Below are 7980 nucleotides of genomic sequence, written 5' to 3'. Positions count from 1 at the left end.
CACTTGCAGCAAGACCGAATTTCATAGTCAATCCAACTTCAAGCACTAGAATACTAATGTTGAAATCTCCAATTAGACTTGAGCCTCAAGTAAACAGGTTATTGAATAACTAGCTAAATACATTATTAGCAACATTTCGATTCCCAAATTCCAAATGTTCAACTCCTCCTCATTCTCAGCTTCCAAACTACAAAGGCCTCAATTTAATGGAAATTCACAAATTGCTTAACTGACATACATTTCGATTTCATAATAAACAAGCATCAATATTATGTAATTGGGTGATTCTGATCAGTTTAGTTCTCCAAGATAAGCTTTCATTAGATTATTTAGCTAGCGTATCCATTGCACAAACTTTTGCATCTATGGTTAAGCTTGAGTAATGATAAGCGAATCGTCCTACCGACTTGCTTGCACTTTATAACTGTTGCTGCATAGCCACCTATAATTGTTTAATTATATGGTGCACTATTGCAGCAGCAGTGAGTCTCTATAATTTGTTTTTTATTTTCTTATGGCTACTGATACCATTTGTGGGTGATCCAAATTTGCTATGGCCACCCATATATTTTACTATAGCCTTTGTTGTCTTGTTTTTTAGTCTAGAGTTGCTTTTGTTTTCTTTTTTAGGGGAGAGGTTTTGGTCTAGTCCCCCTTTCCCTTTTGTAATTTTCTATTTTTCAATAAATGGAATCGGGCATGGGGCTGAGCCTCCCAGTTAGGTTGGGTTCCAAACGACCAAACCCCTTAAAAAAACATTATAAAAAAATATTATAAAAAAAAAAAGCGAATCATTTTTCTCATTTTATTGGTAACTGATAGTTAATCACGGTATTTCAATCTTTTCACTTCTATTATAGGTAACTTCATGTATATCACGCAAGTCTACTCTCATGTGGATCAAATTGTCGACTACTTGCAGACAATGGTAGGGTTTATACAAATTTCCTTTGATCTTTGAGTATATAAGATCAGCATTGATTTGAAAACACATGCAATCCAAACCACCTTGGGCCCTTAGCTCAGAAAGTGGAAACATGTGTTTTCGGGTCTCTTAAGAGCATGACGAAACTGTTTTCTCATGCAATAAGACAATGTGTATAGGATGGAAGGTATTGTTTTTGCTGTGCGTTATTGCATTATTTATCGAATATGTTCTTCAAGGTAAGATGTGATGGATTGAATATCAAAGGCGACAAAGAATGTAGCATGTCACTACAACTTATTTGCAGGCTGTTTTAGGGAATCAGAAATTGGGAGAAAATTGCTGTGTATTCTCATTGATAATAGGGGCCTCTTTATATAGAGGATTACAAGGTATAGAATCTGAACCATACATTGAATGGGAATATCTAGATCCTTCTAAACCCTATTACCACTAGGTCAAGTAACCTAGAGTTTAGGCTAGACACACAAATAGGTATTTACTTGAACATTCCCCCTTGTGCCACCCAAACGTGGTGCTTCACTCGTTGCCTCGCTAAAAACCTTGCCAAGTAACAAAAACCCAGTGGGACAAAAATAACCTCAGTCGAAGGGGAAAAAGAGCACAACACACCCTTCACGTTTCGAGACCATACATGTAGACATCTCCCCCTGATGTCTGCATCCCCCCTGATGACTACGGTCATTGGAGTTCGGATAACTTCCGCAAACGATGCTACCAACATGTTTCTCGAAAATGAAATTTAGGTAATGACTTAGTGAGCAAGTCTGCCATACTGTCCCCAGATTGAACCTAGTTCACTTTGAACTTGAGGAGAGTGTGTTGTTGTTGACTATCCTTGGTGTTGTCGCTTTAGATGTAGTCTTACTTCATTCGTTCAAAACAAGTAGCATTATCCTAAATGCTCGTAGGCTCATCTGTGGTAGACTTCAAACCACAATTGTTCGAACATGCGTAATCATGGATCCAATCCATAAACATTCACGAACCACTTTATGAAGAGCAATGATCTCTGCATTGTTCGAAGATATAGTGACTAGGGTCTGTTCTGTAGACCTCCAAGATATCATAGTCTTTACCCATGGTGAACACTTAACCAGTTTGGGAATGACCTTTGTATGGGTCAGAGAGATGCCCAACATCAGCAAAACCTTCCAAAACGCTTATCGTTTTAGGATGAGGATAGTGGACGCAGGCCAGTGTTGGCGGCGTTCTTGGTGTGTTATGGATCTGAATCCATCGTCTCTCTGTAGGGATATATAGAATAAGCCCATATCAATCATACATCTCAAGTATCGAAAGATATCTTTTACACCAATCCAATGGCATCGCATTGGCGCGAAGCTATATCTAGCTAACAAGTTCATGGCAAATGAGATGTCTGGTCTTGTGCATTGAGCTAAGTACAATAATGCGCCTATCTCAGGAATAGGTTCTGACGTTGAGGAGTTCCCCAACGATAACCATAATCCGGAAGATTCTCATGAGACGGATTTTGAGTCTTGATGATCAAAGGATTGGAATGTGCCAAAGTATCCTTCGAACCCACGGGCCTCCCACACATCGTAGCTGGGGCCATGGCTAGTAAAGCCAAAGTGCCACTCTTTTTGGCGTTGGCACCATGCCTACCTCCTTGTAGGGTAGCGCTACGTCCTCTCGTAGGAACGTCCATCCTTGCATGCATGTTTGCAGCATATTTGTGTGATCTTGTCACTTTAATGGGGATCAAGATGAGACATAGTGGGGACAGACCATGACAATTCCTGTCGTTCCTACTAAACATCTGTGTTCTTATCTCCCCCTAACGATGGGAAGACTGTCTCATCAAAGTGACATCCACAAATCTTGCGGTAAGGAGATCGCCTTGCAAGGGCATTAAGTGGCGGGCGATTGTTGGAGTCTCAAATCTAACTGAGTTGCCTATTCGTTTGTAAGGACCCATCATATTGCGCTGTGGCGGCGTAATTGGCACATAAATGGCTTACTCAAATGTGCGTAAGTACGATACTTGTACCCAGTCACTAGCCGTAACGCAGAGGCAGATTGAGTGGCAGTAGGTCGTAGATGGATTAGCATAGCTGCATGCGATATTGCATCACCCCAACGGATATAAGGAGATTGGTGCGCATTACCAATATCCGGACTACCATTGTAGTCATTGTCGCGAGACCATTTGGGTGTGTTCATGAGAATATGATGTCCAACATCAGTCCCAAAGCAATAACCATCGAAAGTCTTCGATCTAAACTCTCCAGCATATAGTCAAATCCAATTGACTGAATATGATGATTCGGGGAGTGAACCCGTTGTCATATGATATGTGCTAGGAGTGTAGCATAAACAGCATTACAAGTGGACAATGGCACAACAAGTGAGCAACGTGTTTGCATGTCAACCAACATCATGAGATATTTAAACGTCCGCAAGTTGGTTGAATCAGTCCATAGAATCCCCACGGATTCCATGTAAGAACAGAATGAGTATTTTTATATCCTTTGCATAGGATGGTCTCAGTCCTAATTTCCCTAAGGAATGAGCTTTGTTAAATGAGAGAGAGGCTTTAAAAGCAACCAATGAGGATTTTGGTTGGGCCTGAGCATCTGAAACACTATTTGAAGCAAGTTGGTGATTGCAGCATCTCCTGGGGCATCATCACTATGATGGACGCCATCCATGGCATTATAGATATGGACTGCGCCAGCCCTAAGCTGGTGGTAGACAGAGGCGATGCCCTAGGCAGTAGCGTCCGTCACAATTAGTCCAGGAATTAACTTTTGATTCATGCTTCATTTCGCTCGAGAGAAAAGGATGTCCATGTGAAGCCTTTAGTAGATGGATCATCGTATCATGACCAAGATGACCTATCCTATCATGACAAAGCCAATATGTGTCTAAATCCAAGAGATCTTCTCTCATAACTTCATTGGATTTAATAGCTTGAATAGTAACATAGAGTCCGCTAGAGAGACACATAAACTTCTCTAAGATGCGCTTTGTTCGCAATTATTAGAGGTATTGCAAAGGAACTCATTTTCGTTCTCTACATGCGTTTTCGCATGGAATTTGTTGGCTATTCATAGGTGCGATTTTCCCTAGGAGCGTTGAGAGTTTTTGTGACTGTAATCAAAGTGTCATTTGGCAAGGGAAACTTGGGCTATTCTATGTCCTTGAATTAATGCTGATGGCCCAGCCATCGTAGTCACAAAGTCATATGCTCAGAATCAAAATGGAATCATAATGAAAAGAACTCGAAATTTTATTCATAAGCCAACAGAGTATATCATTGTCTCTTAACCATTAGGAGAATCTAATCCAAATGCTAGCTAATGCAAAACAATGGTAGTTGTCTAATTTCTTTCGGTAATTCCAAAATAAATGTGACCAGGTGAGTAGAGAGATATCGGTGGAGCAAGGCTCGCTTAAGTACCACTAATCTCATAACCTTCCTAGACATCACACTTACTTTGGGTGAGCCTACTTTGAAGAAAGACTAAACCATTGGCATTTACTACAAAGTATATGGAAATTGCCTATTACATCTTTTGAAAAAATAAAGACTTAAACAGAATTGGCAATCTATTGATCCCAGCCAGATTTGTAGTCTTCAACCCTTCACTCTAGATCATCTTCTCGATCTTCTTGTTCCACATAGTGAGCTTCTCTTGCTTCACAATATGCTTTGTAGGCGGTGACAATTTCTTCACGAGCTCTACAAATGTGTGCCCCGTGATTGGATACTCCACATCGAGAACATACATCTCTTTGCTCAGACTCTATTGATTGAGGCACTTTGAAAGCGCCATTTAGATGGCTCTTAGTGTTGGTGGCGCCACCAACATGGCCAGAGGCGTTGCCTCTCTCTCTCTTTCCACGTTGACCTCTTCGGTTCCGTGTTATACTATTTTGTTGGTTACCTTCCCAAGTAGAGCTATTATATGGACCAGAACGTCCAGAAGTATCCCTAAGATTAGGGTTTCGCTCTTGGCGCCCTCTCTTAGGGGCGCGGCTATAATTGGATTCCGGAATATACTATGTTTCCACAGATCTCGAATTATAGTTCTTCACAAGGATGTTGTCATGCTTTTCAGCGACATTCATAGCTCCAATGAGCTCATGAAACCTTCGTTCTGCAGTAACATCGATTCGATAGTTCTTAGCAACCATCAATACAGAGATGGGGAAGGTAGAGAGAGTCTTCTCAATCAACATCGCATCTGTGATCTCTTTACCACAGAATTCCATTAAGGATTTAATGCGAAGTGCTTTTGAGTTTTAGTCAAGAACTGACTTGAAATCACAGAAGCGGAGGCTATGCCATCTCATTTCTAGGTCAGGAAGCAGGGAGTCACGGACGTTGCTAAATCTTTCTTTGAGTGAGACCCACAGCCTTCTAGGGTCTTCTTCAATCACACACTCGTACTTGAGCGAATCATCCATATGACGAGTCATTAGGATGATGGTTTTCGCCTTATTTGCCTCTAAGGCTGCTCTATTTACTTCCAAAGCCTGAGCTTGCTCAACAGTTAGCACGTCCTGGCTAGGCTCGAGAATCGTATCCAGGATTCCATCAACCTTGAGCTGCTGGGGGACATCACGAACCCACCTGTGTGATATCCAGAGCCAGTTGTTCCCAATAGAGCAAAGTCCAATTTGTTCAGGTTACTCATCCTGAAAGAGAACAAGAAAAAGGGTTAGTTTTGGAGCTGAAAAAGCTACCATGAAAACATATAAAATTTCTGAGCGTAATCGCTTCCAAGAAATTTGGAATTTATGAGCGTAATCGCTTCCAAGAAATTCAATTCCAAGACGTATTGGATTAGATCGAAACAATGACGTAAGTGGTCGATCATAAATTCTCCACAAACTCTAAGTTTGGAGATCTCAACAAGCTCCAAGCTTGGAGTGAGCATGAACCCCCACAGTTCAGCTTAATTAGGTCTCCCCTATAATTAAGAAAGGGGGGTAGAAGAAGGGAGTTTGCAAGTCCCCGAAAAAGAAGAGAAATTGAATTAAAAAAACTCTAAAAAAAATGGGAACTTTTACTAAAAAAACCCTTGAAATAGGTCGCCGAAAAATTTGGCCTGAAAAAGGGGTCGGAAAAAGTCGCTAGAAAAGTGGCCGGAAAGTCTCCGGAAAAGGTGCCGGAATGTCATTGACCGGGGTTGACTGTTGCTGATCGGTGCTGACGTGGCCCTGGTGATGACGTGGCAGGCTGACGTGTTGCACTGGCGTGGCTGATGATGTGGCACTGATGTCAGTGGGCCTCTAGCAATGGGTTGGGCTTTGACCTTTTCTCTGGGCCTTGACTTCTTCCTTCTGGGCTGGGCTGCTTCTTTCTTCTTCTTTTCTTTTTCTTTTCTTTTCTGCTTCTGCCGGTTGAAGAGTGCTAATGCTCAGGTGGCTAGTTCACATCTTTTTAAGCCGGTTCTTGTGATTTTTTTTCCTGTTCCTGAATCTACAGATCTAGGGGCTTCTGCAGATAAAATTTGGTGGAAATTGGAGGTCCATAAGATGGTGAACCGGTGGAATATTTGCTGCGGGTTGTATGGAGCTTCGTGCGGCCGGTTCGGTAGGTTTCCGGCCGGTTCTTAGAGTGATACCGCCGGTTCTGGACTCCTGGGGTCGAGGGCTTCAAGGTGTGAGGTGGAGGCAGAAAAGACTTCAAGGTTTTGTATTCGAATTTGGGGTTTTAGCTTCTAAGGTTAGGGATTCGTGCTGATGACGTGTTTTAGGAAATCAGAAATTGAGAGAAAATTGTTATGTATTCTCATTGATAATAGAGGCCTCTTTATATAGAGGATTACAAGGTATAGAATCTGAACCATACAAGGAAAGGTAATCATACATTGAATAGGAATATCTAGATCCTTCTAAACCCTATTACCACTAGGTCAAGTAACCTAGAGTTTGGGTCAGACACACAAATAGGGATTTACTTGAACATAGGCGAGATTATTTGTGAGAATGACATTTGATTTTGGTTAAATTTACATACGAGAACAAAGAATCAAATTCTACCGAGAAGAATTAACTCTACCAAAATTCCATTAACTGCAATAGTGGGAAAAATTTTAGGATGCGGCTATTGCCACCCTACAATTTTCTTAGTTCACCTACAAACATTTGAATTATTGAAAGACTATATTATCCAAGTGTAAAATGACTAATAAGGACACTAATTTTATAAAATCTAAATATGTAAGGAAAACTAAATATAATATCAATTAATTAAATACAAATATTATTTACTTTCTCATTGGATAGCATTAATCTTCATCATTGCCTACCCAAATTTAAATTTATTACTATTTATTTTTGTCTTATTGTTGTCTCCTCATCATTAATTCGTTATTTAATTCACAAAAATATTAGTATTTCATCAAAATCTTTGCTATCCCTTTGTGAACATCGAAAGTAAAAATTTAAAACATGAAAGAAAAAAAATTACTTCTTCATTGCTCATGGTCGTTAACTTACTAATATTTTGATATGAATTAAAAATTTAAAATAGAGGAACATTGAAACTGAAAGAAAAAAAAGGAAGTAAATCAGATTGTGACTTTATTTGGAAACTGTAATATATTATATTTTTTATTGGAATAAATTAAATGACAGATTTTTGTTAAAAAAATTCTTTTTTTTAATTGAATATGTTATATAAGGATATTTTTGGAAAGAGAATTGGGTTAGGTAAGCAAAACTAATAACTGAAATTAAAATGTAGGGTGTAATGAGCAAATAGGGTGAACAAAGAGAATGATAGGGTGACAATATCCGCACCCAAATTTTATTTGATTCAGGGAGGGGGAGGAAAGCACAAGATCTGAATTATTTTCATAGACATAAAAGTACAATACTATACGGCAACCAAAACTTCACTCATTCCCTAATCATCACTTGAAATAATGAGAAGAAAGTCACTGCTAAGAGTCAGCGACAAAACATAGTTGCGTTCATTTTAAAATCATCGAGGATAATAGAACCCATTCCATCCAATATGATGCAAATTTACTTAGCCGCCCCAGCCTCTTCTT

This window comes from Rosa chinensis, chromosome 1 (assembly GCF_002994745.2).
Source record: "Rosa chinensis cultivar Old Blush chromosome 1, RchiOBHm-V2, whole genome shotgun sequence".
In the NCBI taxonomy this organism is placed as follows: Eukaryota; Viridiplantae; Streptophyta; class Magnoliopsida; order Rosales; family Rosaceae; genus Rosa; species Rosa chinensis.
Note: the sequence above shows the minus strand (reverse complement) of the source record.